Source organism: Teleopsis dalmanni, chromosome 2, assembly GCF_002237135.1.
Source record: "Teleopsis dalmanni isolate 2A chromosome 2, ASM223713v2, whole genome shotgun sequence".
NCBI lineage: Eukaryota > Metazoa > Arthropoda > Insecta > Diptera > Diopsidae > Teleopsis > Teleopsis dalmanni.
The window spans coordinates 153218688-153231634 of NC_051847.1; the positions used below are offsets into that span (position 1 = coordinate 153218688).

Below are 12947 nucleotides of genomic sequence, written 5' to 3' on the forward strand. Positions count from 1 at the left end.
AATATTAACAACTAAAGCCCTGTTTATAACTCGTTAACACAGGCAGCATTCACCGAGAGTAAGAGTTGGTGACATTGTGATCAATTAGGAGGACAGCATCGAAGTAATTGCGCAAAAACATTGCACTGTTTACAACTACTTTTCAAACCCAATAACGTTTTTTTGAAGAACAGAAAGCTGATTTATAGCCAGATAATCAGACCAGCATTACACCATGGGTGTGTCGCGGATAGCAAAGCTGCCAACTCTACTATCCAGAAGCTGCAAGTTGCTTAAAGTCAGACTCACAAAACACTCTTCAAAGTGCCATGATCTTCATGATTGACATGCTATGAGACCTTAGAATAGACCCGGTCAAAACATACATAAGGGACAGAGCCCTGAAGCTATTCGCGAAAACTGACAGACTGCCCTACTTAACACTATCTAATCTCAGAAGAATCACTAGCCGCGCGGAGCGGTACGCAGATCTATGATCAGTTAACGAATAATCACGAAGCTTTTGAGGAATACTTAAGTTAGTCAGCGAGAAGTGTGGGACCCTGCAGAGATCCCCAGTTATTAAAGAGTAAAAGTGCTCACATGCACTAACTAGGAAAAGGTTTAACATAAGAATAGAGAGAAAAAAATATATGTGATGTTCTTAATGCAGTGATGCCTGAATTATTGAATACTGATGTGCTACTGATAAATTTGAGAAAAAAAATTATTGTTGACAGCTATCGATATTTAGACGAAATTTATATCATTGGAATACTTTAAACTTTTTACAGAATATACCAGTATAGTATAATAGGTTCACATGAGTCAAAAACATATTTTTATACTGTAATGGTATACAACATATAAATAAAAGTGCTAGGTAACTGCACTAAATGTATAAAAAACAAATAAAAAACTGTTTAATAACTGATTTTAAGAGATAGAATGAAATCAGAAGAATTGGAAAAGAATTTTCAAGAGAGGAATTTTAGAAAACCATTATTTAAACAATTACAATATTGAAAAATATCAACTAACAGCACTAAAAAGAATTGACAAATAATTCAACAAAAAAATTTTGCATAAAATCTTTATAAATCTTTTTATTAATTTAATTCTACACATCCAGTTGAAATAGTTTTTAAAATACAATATTTTAAGCTAATGTTTGCTTAAATTAGCAAAGAAAATATGATTTGCTTATCCATACACTTAACTTAATTCAGTTAAATATTTAACATTCACCTGAACGCAACTGAACCAGTACAGCTAAACCGCATTAGAAATTGTGTCATGACTTGGAAGAGTGCATCGTCGCATTCAACATGGTGCAATGCAAATGACGAGCTCGTTGAATAGCTGAAATGGTTGAAATCAAAAGTTCTTTAACGCTGAAGTTCCACACTTACCATTTGTGATGACAACAACTGCACTTTCAACTGCAATTTGCACAAACGTTTCAAAGAGACGATGCATGCAGCTTGAGTTCTTGATAATTTCGCTTCTAATGTAACAGTTGCATTTGTTGCTGTCAACATAAATCAAGTGCATTTGTGCAGCATAATGAACTGCAACTTGAAATGCTCTCAATTTGAATGCTGCAAATTGTTTTTTTTCAATCTTCTGCTTTATTCCGGTTGGAAAAGCTAGAAATGTGATGCAACACATTTTAGAAATTTTTTTACTTTTCAGTGAAATGCAGCTGAGATATTCTGTAATATGTTAAAATTACATTCAATTCACCAGACAAATTTTAAATACTTATAAAATGTTTGATTGAGCTCTTCATTTTATAATTTAAAGTCAGAGTAATGAATAAGATATCAGAAATATATTGAAATAAATAAACCGTATTATTTTTATTATCCAATTTTTTACGCAGGAAGTATAGAAAATTAGTAATACGAGTATATGCAACTCCATGAGAAATATGGTTTGGAAGTTTTATCACGTCAACAAAATCCTTTCTACTCAGTGGTACATATTGGATAGTAAATAATTAATTAAAATAATATAAAAAAATAAAATTTTTGTTGTTGTAGTTCACTACTGTTGGAAAAAACCTCTTTATAGTAAATAATAAAAAAAATTTAGCATGATTTTATAGTCACGGTCCTTGAGGATTGTGACTCAGGCAGTATGTGATGATACGCAGAATTGTGATGATGAAGACTCAAAAATATGGCTTAAATGGCTCAAAAATAAAAAAAAAATAGGGACTGGTGTAAGCAGTTTATATATTAAAGAGCAGAGTTATTCATATGAAAATGATCGCTATTAGGGACGCCACAACTTATCTGGAGGTGGATAACATATTGAATTGAAATGTATACATACTATCAGACAGTTAAGCGGTTTTGAAATCCTTGAACTCAATTGAATTTATATTTAGAACATTGCTGAATGAGATGTCGACGTGGTTTAACATTTCTCAATTTTGGGTACTCTATCCTCTGGTCATAAGGATATTTAAGCCATTAAGAAAAAAGATGACCTGACCAGACGGGGTGCTTCTAGTAATTATATGAAACATCTGAAGAACTTGAGCACACCGCTAGCATCATGCAAAGAGTTGTCAACAGCAATACAAAAATGGGTGTCTATATTGCTCAATTTAATACAAGGTAAGATGACTTAATGATATGTGGGCTTCAGTATGCAAATTTGCCGCTATTTCCTTAAAAAAATTGTAGTATTTTCATTGAGATGTTCATTAAGATATAAGTCCTGTGATAGAATTGTTGATGGGTCTCAGTCACGTTTAGGGAACCACGATAGCAGGCCTAAGTGATATAAACTTTACAAATATAAAATTTAGTTAGAATTATTTTTGGAATTTTAAAAAGATATTTCACATCTATTAAAATGACACTATAATGGCAGCTATAATGGCACTTATGTCCTACCAGGTCACATCTAAACTGGTATGGAAGTGCATTGATAAGCAGAACCAAATATACTTAAACAATCAGGTTCACTAATTATGGATTCCGGGGCATGCTGTTATTCAAGGCAGTGAAATGGCAGATAAACTCGTAAGAGGCGCGGCTACAATAATGATATGCCCAGAAACTTTCTGCGGTCTAGGAAAAGGAACTCTATCCCTTTTTATGAATGCCGTAGATGAAAAGGAAAGATAACTCTATTGCAAAGGGTTACCTACCCTATCACAATCTGAAATGTTTTTAGGGATTTACAAACTAAAACATTTCAAGGATTGCATAGAAAAAAAAAAGAATAATCTAAAAATTATTACGGGATTACTAACCGGTCACTGTAGATTGAATAATCACCCAATAAAGTTAGAAATTCAATTCAGACTGCAGATCCTGTATAGAAGTGCCCGGCACTGATACACAAGCGGAAAAACACCTAGGAGGGTATTTTATGGAACATAGGAATACAGGATTAAAAAGATAGGCTCCATTCCATCTTTTATTAAAGAAATCGGTTTGGGAGAAACACTCAAATCCGACTAAGGGACATAATAGATTTTTTAGGTCGCAGTGTACTATCTCTTAAATATCATTACTATTATTCAATTATTGATATTAAACAGCCACATATATTCCAAAAATATATGTTTACTGTTTTGTGTACTTTGCGTTATATTCTCTTGCATATTGAAATGCGTTGCATACTCTCATGAAAATCGCATAGAAAAGTGCATATAAATATTTTGTCCCAAGCCTTTTTCACTTCTCTTGAATAATTTACAAATATCTTTTATTTTCACCTTTATAAGGTTATAAATGTGGAAAAAGTTTTTGCACTTTGCATTTTGTAGCTTCCATTAACATAAAACGTTGCAAATGGTTGAAGTTCTAAATAAGTTGCACTATAAACACAATAATTTTTGTTCTTTTCCAGTATGAAAGTTTTAACCGATGCGAAACAGTGCCTGCGGTGGTGCAGTTATTTCGACAAAATTTTTCACAGGAAAATTACTTTTTTACTTTGCCGTATACATAATGGAAGATTTTTATTTTTATCCTTTTCGCAACAAATTTTATTTGTCATATGGCAGCAGAGCAAAGGCGCAGTGCGGCATTGAGATACTGATTTCATACCGCAAATGTGCAAATTTACTTCAAAAGAATAGAGAATGTAACAAAGCCAGAAGTATGGACGTCATCTGAACTTTGGTACACTTTTAAAATAAATTTGTTAAATACAAATACTTGAACTATAAATTTATGCTTTACATACTTTTAACTTTTTGCTTTTTGCTTTTTGCTTTTAAATACAAAAGTAATAATTTCCTTTATCGCAAATAGCAGCTAGAATGCATCAGAGCTGCCAGTTGTTTCGAAAAATTGCTGCAAATTGCTGTGAATTGCTGATGTTGCTGGAATAAAAGGATCTCAAAATTGTCGCAAAGATGTAGATAAAAACTTTATTTTTCTTTAATAATTTCTTGAATTTTTCTCAATAAAATTTCTGTTTGCATAAAGTTAAACACAGCATTTGTATTTGTCAGCTTCTTGGGTAAATAAAATTTGTTCAAATTGCTAGAGGCACTTCAACTTTTATTCTTTGTTGTTTATTTTAACGCATTTTACTTAAATGCATTGTCTGCATTCGTCGCTCTCTAAAGAGTAGAGAATGCATGAATGTTGGATTTGAGTGCACGTCACAAGAATCAAAAAGCTTTCTGTGTTATATACAAAAACTACTTCTAAAACTAGAAGACAACGCTTTACGCTAATGCACTTTGGAATCAAACAGTCAATAAAGAATATAGTTTGTCTTTTTATATTACGTATTGCATTTTTTATTTTCGGTTTTTTATTTAAACTAAAATGTCATTGAATTTCCGTATGAACAAGTCCCGCAAGTATTTTTTCAAAAGCTTATTTCTTTCAAACATTTCCCCTGTTGTGATTACTCTAATTATATTGTACGGAACTAAATTCTCCTTTTGATTTTGTAAAAGTGTTAGGATCATTTGCGCTCAAGTGGGCTTGAAAGGCCACCACTCCAACCTGCCTACCTACCTAGGGTAATTTGGGACTGTTGAGCTGAAATTTGGAGTCCAGTTTTCTCCAGAGTTGGGTCTCTGCCCATTACGTGTTGAAGTTCAAAAACTGTGCTATAAAATGGTTAATAGAGAAACTTTATTTTCAGAGATAACGGCAATATGGAGTTAAAGTACAAAAATTTAGGTAATAATGGGTTAATAAAAATTTTTTAACTTAAGAGTACGAGTTTCGTGTCTTTAGTAAATGTTTAATGAATAAATAGATCAACATTCTTGTCTTAGATATTATATCTCAAATTCTTTCCTTATCCTGCGAAGGGAAGGTATTTTTCTAGTTTCAATTTTTCAAACATTTTTGTCTTAAATATTCTTTCTCAAAATCTTTTCTTCTTTTGTGCAAAGGAAGTATTTTTCAACTAACTCTCAATACGATTTTTTTTTTTAAATTATTCTTAAGAAGAATTTCTTTTTAAGATATGTGAAAGGGAATTTGGAGAAGAACAGCAAAGGCAGATATGTTTGTTGTTCATTTGTAATAAGTTTAAAAATAAAACGAATGTGTTAAGTTTTAAAACAAAAAAATTTTACCACCTTAATTTTTGAATTTTAACTCAATCTTAACAAAAACTCAAATAACTAGAAGAAATATTAGTAGCAAATTTGAGCAATTTGAGAATGAATCTAAAACCATTGATAATTAAAAAAAAAAGAAAAAACTACATTATTTTTGATTCATAGAGTTGTTCCACTAAAAGAAGTTGAAATAATTATTATAATATTTTATTATAATATCAACTGACAGAGTAATCAACACCGCGTTATCGAATCTCAGAATAGTTACAGGCTTTTCTGGGTGGTATGGAGATCTGTGGTCAATTATTGCTTAGTTTGATGAAATGATAAACAATAATCCATTCAAGGCGTAAAGAGGGGTTTTGAAGATACCTCGAGTTAATAAAGAGTAAAAGTGCTCAAATGCACTGACTCAAATAGCTTAAGCATAATGATTATAATATCAAAATAAAACTAACATTTTATAACGAGAATATTGCCATTATTAAAATAGCTTTTATATATATTTTTGTACTAAACATAAAATGGGTTTGGGAATTATGGCGGTTCTAATGTGTTTCTATGTTTGGAAAAAAAGAAAACCGATTTTTCTTGACATTTTAACTAAATTTTAAATTTACCATTTGGATTCATTTTTGCCATAATACAATTTTGTTTAATCATTCACTATTTTTTTGTAAATGTAGTTTGAAGGAAACTGTATATTTACAGATTCCTCTCCCAAAATTAAGAAGCACCTTGTATATAATATTTAATTTGTTATAGCGACATTTTTAAGATTAAATATGATTTTCTGTTAAAGAAGATACAAAAATTACATTCAATGATGTTAATAATTATAGTATAAATCAGTAGTCAATTATCATTTTTTACTATCAATATACTATAATTTATATACTATATTAACAGTTTTTATTTCGTAAATAATTTATTAATTAAGTTTAAGTTTAAATTTTTAATTTCTTCTTTTGCAATCATTTATATATATAGGTAACATTTACACACTTTTTGAGAATTTTCTCTATCTTCACTTAAATTTTATTATGAATACTTAAAAGCTTTAATTATATCTATTTGGCCTTCTTCGAAATAACCATTGGATGGTTCAACGTAATTAAAACCAATTACTTTTTTAATTTTTAAAAATTTTATCAACTCGTTAAAAACTTTTGCAATTATTCCGAATAAGGTTCGCTATTTCATTTCATTTTATTTATTTATACATTCCTTTTTGTGAAGAATTAAAGAGGAGACAAATTTATCGTTTCTAATAAAATTTTATGCTTCCTTGTTTGTTAATTTGCCCATTTGAAATAAAAATTACGGGGAACTCATGAAACGGTAATTTTGCTAAATATTTGCCTGCAAAACTCTTGCAAATGAGATTGGTGCAGTGGAAGCATTAAAAGTGAAACGATACAATCTGCAGGCAATCAAAAGACTCCACCAGTAACACAATGCCGTAGCAGAAACGGGCACTCCGTCGATATAAAGCGAGCCTTTTTGAGTGGCATACTGCGAATCCTTACGCAGTCACTTCATCCGTTTAAAGGAATGCAGCACTACAATCACCAGCAAAAGGAAGCAGAAATTCGATTTACTGCCTGACATTTTATGGAAATTCCTTCTTTGTCTTTGCTTTAGGATGTTGTCGTTTTTTGGAATCTTTTTCATTATTATGTGCTGCTTAAAATGGCTTCATCATTAAAAGCACGTAAAATGGAGGAAACTGCAAGTAGGGATCTTAAATTTCTTACGAAATGTTCCCTGCGTTTACAACTCTAAGAGCGCTTTCAAGTGCAATTTTCATAAGAAACCATCTTTTTTATTGTTTATATTTGTAGTAAATATTATGCTTAAATTGCTACGAAGTTGCACAATTCCGGAAAACAAATTATTAATAATTCATTGCAATTTTTAACGTTCAACAACGCATTTACAATATTCATATTTTTATCAAGAGGTTTAAAATCACAACTTTGTAAAATATTGTTTTAAAATATATTGTGTTTTTTAGTTCAGGGATGTACATCTTTCCCATTTATATTCATTATAAGAGAAAACATTTTTCCAAATTAGTTGGAACCTTGATTTAATTTTAAAGATATACAAAAATCCACACAACATACACCATTGAAAGCCAGAAAACCAAACACTTGAGAGAGAAATCATTAATCAAACACTTTGAGCCAATTTCCTATGAAAAGATTGTGTTCGAAACTTTTCCTCACCGCACTCTACATTCTTCAAATACATAACAAAAATGTTAAGGACGAAATGCAAATATTTGAACAATGGGTGAGTCGTAGTGCAACATCAAGGCGAATAAATTTTACTATTTACATAAAGAAAAATTAAAGGCTTAAGTTTGACTTTAATTGCCTGTTGTATATCCGTCATTAATTAATTTATTTTTTTTATCAAAAACTGACATTAATTTGTAATATTATTGTTAATTTATGCAGTATATACATATTTATAATAAATAATGCTTTGTGAAACTTAAACGTATATGTAATAAGCATATAATATAAGCTCTCTAAAGAAGCAAAAATCTTTGAAAATAGCGTACACTAACTTTTATATATATTAACGCATTTTATATATAATGATAATCCTATATAATACCATAAATAATATCATGAATAGCAGTCATATATAATATAATAGAGAGTATTAATTGTGGAATTATGAATAAAATATGAATAAAAAAATTTATTAAATTTTTAATATTGCCTGAGCGAGTCGTGGAGTAACATTATCATGACTTTCTCTGTATTAGATTCCTAGATTAGGTTCTATATATATGAAATAGTAATAAAAACATGCAATAATGTCCCTACAAAAGCATAGTATTAAAATTTTTTTAAAATTTTATTAACGATTCTTAAAATATAGACAAAAAATCTTTTTTAATATCGGACCTAGTACAAATAACAACTAAGATGTTCTAATAAGCAATTTGATTGAAATATTTAAGGTGAAAACGAATCTATTTTGCTACTCGCTGTTCATTAGGTCTGCCATAGGTCTTTTTAGCCGTCTAAGTAGTGCAACCGCAGAAATTTGTAAATTAAAAATAAAAATGTAATTAATTCAAATATTTTACAAGTGAATTTGTCATGAACTTTTACAGCAAATTAACAAAAACTCCAAGTTCGAATATACAAGTTAAGTATGGCTTTGGATCAGTTGCCTAATGAACACTTAGAACGATCTTCAAATTTGGCAGGTTACATGTTCAAACCTTGGTACTTGCAGTCTCAACAAAAGTATTTTAAAGTATTTTAAGTTTTAAATTTTTTTTTAAACTGTATAACACCACGGTCATAGGAACATTGAAAGGAAAAAGATTATGAACACTTTAGCCTACCTGAGCATTTCTATAGACCTCTCGCTGAATTTACCGACATTAGTTTCTGTAATGAAACTAAACACCTATATTTTTTTCTATAGCTAGATAATAATAAGTGGAAGTCACTCGTAACATGTAGAACATTCCAGTAGAGAACTAATTAATTGAAACCAATTCCATATCGCCACGCTTATAGTTTTTAAAAGTTATTAGTGAATAGAATCCCATACAGAGAACGGGATGCCTTCCGTTCTATACTTATTGTAGATGTTGTGTCAACTTGGACGAAGAAGAGGCACTCTCACAGTTTCTCTGTGACTACCGGGAAGAGACAGATTTTTAGTAAAGTGATTTTTCGCCAGTCTGTCAGACTGCTCATCCTTAAGAACAAAAGAACTCTTAAATTGCATAAAGTCCATATAGATTTCTTCCGATGAATGTGATTTTAAAGCGGTAAATAAATATTAATCACGTGATTTGGAAAAGTGTCTGCCGTTTGGTCAATGAAGAGAACCAAACAAGATATTTAAAGTGCTTAATCGCATATTCTTAATATAATTAGATAGAATAATATAATATTATTCTATATAAATCCAAATCTGGTTCAAGTTTGAAATTAAATAAGCATATAAATTCATTTTTATATTTTTCATCATATCTGAGGTAATGCATTGACTTTAAAACTAACATAGCAAATAGTGGTTATTTCAAAGTTTTTTCCGTTCGATATGTTGTTTTTTTAAATTTTATATATTTTATTTAGAATGCATATATAATTATGAAAAATCCGAACATTAAGAGTAAAGAAGGATCAATTAAATCCAAAGGGTATAGAACGTTTTTTTCGTATTTTTTAATTTAAAAAAGTAAATATTATGTCAGGATCTTTATAATTGTTGAAAATCTTGTCAAAATATAACGACAACTATAATAACAGTAAAATAAAATAAAATAAAATAAAATAAAATAAAATAAAATCAAATAAAAAAATAAAATTATTTAAAATAAAACAAATAAATGTAGTGAATAAAAAATGAAAATAATAGTAAAAAGAAGTAGAACAAAGTGTAGTGCGACATTAACAGAAACTTCAACGAAATGTTATAAGCGATTTACGGGAAAATAAGCTGCTTATTTCTGGTATTCACCCATTTTCATTTCAGCCACGTTTCGGTGTCACAGTGTGAAGCCTCTGTAATTGTGGACGCAAAGTGTCACGTTTCGGATGGTTCGCTGTGAAAAATGTCATTTTTCGTTCTGAGTGGAAGCAGCAGTTCATACATATTATGATTTACCCCAAATTGAATTTTGCGCAATTGACGTAAAAGGACATTGAATTAAGTACAATCATAGTTACTAGTAGAGCAGCAGGACAGTCTGCTAATATATCACATGCACAAATAGTAAGTAAGTATCTAGTTTTAAAAATCTTTGTGCAACGATGAAGTAAAAATTAGTTACGACAAGTGCCAGTAGTTATTATGATTGCGAAGTCCACTTGCATTCCATGCACTAACCGCTTCAAGTAGATTTTCAAAAGTTCACCATATTTTGGGTGTGTTAACATGTCCTTTACAATGTCCCTTTCAGAAGCTGATAAAAAGCTTTTTGCATTTAACATTGTTTTTGAATTTTATTAGTTTTTAAAGCAAATTTGAAGAGGTTTTTAATTGCTAATTTAGTTAATAATTAATTAAAATTAAATAAATTAAATAAATGTGTGAAGGTATTAAGACAACTTGATTACAACTGATATAAAGAGAGGATTTTACTTTGTAATCTGGAAAAAAAAAACTAAGTGCACAAATAATTTAGTCATTTTATGTTCTTTTGTATCTAAGCTGTTTACAAAATGAAGAAGGAAAGGTCGATGACAAGTTTTAAAAATTAGATAAAATTTTTTTAATTGGTATACATACGAGATGTCTGCCGATGTTAAACGTTTCTCAATTATTGAACAACATTTTACAATATTTAACGATTTATTTTTCAAATAAAATTTGTTTTCAAATAAAATTTGTTTTCAATTTTGAAATAAAAAAAGTTAATATAGTTTGAAAAATTCAGTTGAATTCTTCAGAATCGTTCAATATTAAAACATTCTTTTAAAATTTGTATAGATTGTAAATGAAAGCCGTGCGAAGCCAAAAGACAAATACAAGCCTTTTTAGTATTTCCGAATTACTAAATTCCCAAATTCGCCAATTCCCAAATACTCTACATCCAACTAATTCAATTTATCCTGAAAAACTTCATGAAGTGCGCTTAGGGCTATTTGCACGGTGTGTTTAGAGTTACAGGTTTGGTAAGAATTTTTTTTTCCAATTAAGATACGCTACTTCTACCGCAATTTCTACCGAAAACTTTGCTAAGAGTATCAAATATTTATGCAGTTTGCATGTTTTTATATGGCAAAATAACACAATAGAATTTTGAATACTTTTATAAGTATTCAGTATTCTGATTCAGTTTGGAATTAAAGATAAGTCCCTTATAATTGACTTGATTCATATGTTTAGATTTATTCTTAGCTACTTTTTAGATTAACAGAAGTGCTCTGTTTTGTTTGAAAAGAACAGACATGCTGTTAAGAGAAGATTAAATATTAGTTTTCTTGGCATGCAAACTGATAATTTGAATATTTGTAAATTAGAATGCAGATATCAGTTTTAATTACAAATTAAAAATTATATTATGTTTCTTTTAATGTATGTTATACGAACTTAAAATATTTTAAATTTAATATATATAAAAAACCATACCATACCATATCCATACCACAGTGCAATAATTTTAACGTATTTCTAACATTTCTATTCTTGTCTTATGGTATATCAAAAATTCATAGAGAACGTTAAAGCCGCTGATCACGAAATAATTTCACTTAAATATGTTCTCTCGGATTATTCAGAAAGACCGTTGTCACTAACAGACCGATCTGGAAAATATGCTAATTGGGTCAGCAATAAAAATTAAAATTCCGATAACTTGATCATCATTATACTCGATTTGTGACTAAAATTTATAATGTAATATATTAGTTGAATAGTAAATAATTTTTTCTCATTTTCAGTCGCTGGTTTGTAGTTCTATTCTTTAAATGCATCAAGAACATAATGTAATATGTATTATTAATAGTTTTCATAACGTTTTTGAAAAATTTTCAATTTTTTTTTTTATGTGTCTGGTTTTCAGTGGTAGCTTTTTATTTTACTGGTTACTATTTCTTTATTACTTACTAATATTTACATAAAAATCCATTACCAGATTTCGGCCGGGCGCAACATGTCTCTCTAGGCGCTTTGACCGCGTGCGCGCCTTCTACAGTCTTCTAAATCAAGTGGATTAGTACTTTTTCAACTTGATCACTCCATCAGTGAAATGATTTACCTGTTTTATCATTAACTGTTGTAATGAAATCTTTTTTTTTGCCTTAAAAAAATCTTTCATTTTTACATTTCTTCCAAATGTTATTTGGTGAAGAAAACATCATTTCTGCCTCTGGAGAAATCAAGGTACGGAGTCTCCAATCAAAGTGTTGAAATTATGTTATAACGAAAAAAGTTTTTTCTTATGAGAATTAAAGAACAAGGCGGCAGACGTATATGACCTATCTGTAGAATGCTTTAATATTAGTCATAACTAGTATGTGTTATTATAAAGTGACTAAAGAGTAAGTTAAAGGCGTGAATGGCCCGTCTATGAAATTCTTTAATATTGGCTTTGATGTGCTGATATGAAGTATGTTCAACTGCTAAATATGGTGAGATGCCTTCCATATTTGTGTTTCTGAATTTCCTTGTCTATTGGCTTTTGTTTGGTGCGCTACCATAGTTCTTCGTTGGAGACTCTTGCAGGCCACAATATGTTCTAAATACGCCGCAAGCTTCTATTAACGAAGGTTTGTAATCTTATGAGTCGACGCCATCGTTAACAACCATGTTTCGCACCCATATAATAATGTTCATTTTACGCATGCCTTAAGTGGGGTGCAGACTATCATACTGGTGTGTCATACGAGTTGCGCTCTCTCTTGCTCAAATTTCTTCTAGCGAC

General features: G+C 30.0%; 1 protein-coding gene across 1 annotated transcript in view; it reads left to right on the plus strand.

Moving 5' to 3' along the window:
* LOC119675961 (ATP-dependent RNA helicase eIF4A-like) overlaps window positions 1-12947 on the plus strand; it is a 37733-nt gene that overhangs the window by 849 nt on the left and 23937 nt on the right. The window lies entirely within an intron of this gene.